General features: G+C 56.3%; 1 protein-coding gene and 1 long non-coding RNA gene across 4 annotated transcripts in view; one reads left to right on the top strand and one right to left on the bottom strand.

The window, feature by feature from the left end:
• LOC104848234 overlaps positions 1-478 on the top strand; it is a 7435-nt gene extending 6957 nt beyond the window's left edge. For both annotated transcript variants that reach the window (XR_776354.2, XR_776351.2), the window contains exon 5: positions 260-478. This is a non-coding gene — a long non-coding RNA (uncharacterized LOC104848234). The remainder of the gene's footprint in view (positions 1-259) is intronic.
• The window catches only part of Nos1 (nitric oxide synthase 1), a 112096-nt gene that overhangs the window by 107985 nt on the left and 2099 nt on the right, over positions 1-2012 (bottom strand). The window lies entirely within an intron of this gene.

Genomic DNA, 2012 nt, shown 5'->3' with positions numbered 1-2012 from the left:
CCACCCACCCCCTCCACCCTTAGTTCCGAAGCCTCCCCGCGCCCACCGCTGTCCTTCCCCATGGAAAGCAGAGCCTTTGGGGCTGACTCTGGCCATTTGGGGAAAATGAAGAGGTTGGTACAGAGGCTGTGCCCACAGTGTTGGAGGCTTTCCCCTGGGGTTCCTTTTCTTCCTGACAATCACCAGTCTTTGTTTAGAACTCCTTTTACGGACATTATGACAAAATCTTCATTCATGAGTTATCGTTTTTATTTTACAGATAATGGAACTGAAGCTCAGGGAGGTTAAGTGGCCACTGAAGTGTCACACCGCTGTGCAGTGAACTAAATTTGATGTCAAACAGAAGTCTTCAACAGATCTTTCTACTGTGCTGCTTGCTGTTTCCCTGCATGGTCTGGGACTTTTGGGGGAAAATGCCCCACAATCTCTGGAGATGCAGTCAGGATAGCTCAGGCTGAAAACCTACATCAGGGAATGAGGCTGTGTGTGCTCACGTAGAGGCAAGCGTCAGGCTGATTGTGCATGCAAAATACTCCATGTTATGGAGCTCAAAACCAGGGCTGAGGTCTTCAGTAGTGCCACTTACCAGCTAGGTGACCATGGGCAAGTGGCTTGGTGTGCCCTGCCTCAGTTTCCCTATCTGCAAAATGGGATTCAGGTTGCTGCCCTGGAGACTGGGGAAGTTAAGAGATTCTGAGATACACTGCTGATGAACCAGCCCTAGACCTGCACGCAGCTGTGTGACGTTTAGGGGTGCTGCCGGAATCTAGGCTGGGCCAATGGAGGTAGGGCAGGAGGCCTCCCTTCCAGGCCCTACAAAATCTTCTCAGACCTGTCTGCTCAGACACCTGAGAGCAAAAAGTGGTTCTGACCCCCACCTCTGCTTCTGGCACAGATCCAATTTAAAATTAAAAAAAAAATTACCAAAACCAAAAATCCAGTGGTAGAAAACTGCTTCCCCGGGCGCCAGTATTTTCCATACAAGATACGCAGGCATTGCTTCTGAGCCCACTGAGAGAAGAAGAGGAAGGGGTTATTTTCCCTCATTCCTCTGGGGGAGAGGCTGGGAGGGGTCAGCTCCTTTCTACCGGCTCCACAGCTCCGCAAAATGCCCTGGGCACATTCACCTGGCCGCACAGCACCCTCCCCAGGATGCCTTTGGGACACCTCCCTCGCCCCTTTGCCACTTCCGTGGCCTGAGCGTGGGTTCGAGCAGGACACAGGGAGAAGAGGGGTCTCATCTGCCCCGAAGGAACCTGAGGCGGCTTCCGGGGACTGCTAGTGTCAACAGGAGGCGGGCCTGGCCTTTCTTACCCTCTGGGGCAACGGATTCCACGAGAACCCTGAGACCTGGGAGTCCCCGGGTCCACCCCAGGAGGTTACCATAAAAACCTCAGCCACATTTCCTGCGTACCCAGCACTTGTCCTGGGCTTCTTATTTACACTTACGGGTTAACAGTCGCCGTAGGAAAAAGGTATTTCCCCCCCCACTTTACCTAAGACTTGGAGAGGTGAAGGGTCTTACCTATGGTCGCACTGAAAATAAAAGGTATCTCTAGGGTTGGAACCCAGGCGAGAGCACTGGAAAGGCTCCAGCCCTCTCGGTGCTGCCTCCTCCGCGCGCCTCACCTCTCGCCCCAGACAGCGCGGTCGCTGGGGCACTGAGCTCTGCGGCACCGGTGCCGCTGTGCCCTGGGGGTGGACGCGAGGGTATCACACCCTCTCCTTCGCAGTCCAAAGAGCCCCTTCTGGACCCTCCGACCCAAGGACCCTCGAGGGGCCCCGGAAGTTGGAGCTCGCTGGGACCCTGTTCCGAGCCGCCGTGGCCACCTGGAAACAAACCCAAAGTGCGCGGTGTGCTGCCGGGCCCGATCCCCGGTGGAGCGCGCCCCTCGCCCGCTCCGAGGACGCGCCGGGAGCTCGGAACCTCCTTCACCGGAGCGGCACAACTTTCCCGGGTTCTGGGAGCCGGCACTGTTACACCTCAGGTCCTCCGGGGCAGGAGTTAGAGG

This window comes from Fukomys damarensis, unplaced genomic scaffold (genome assembly GCF_012274545.1).
Source record: "Fukomys damarensis isolate Sample0158 unplaced genomic scaffold, DMR_v1.0_HiC HiC_scaffold_12, whole genome shotgun sequence".
In the NCBI taxonomy this organism is placed as follows: Eukaryota; Metazoa; Chordata; class Mammalia; order Rodentia; family Bathyergidae; genus Fukomys; species Fukomys damarensis.
Note: the sequence above shows the minus strand (reverse complement) of the source record. Positions and strands in the feature narration are given on the sequence as shown.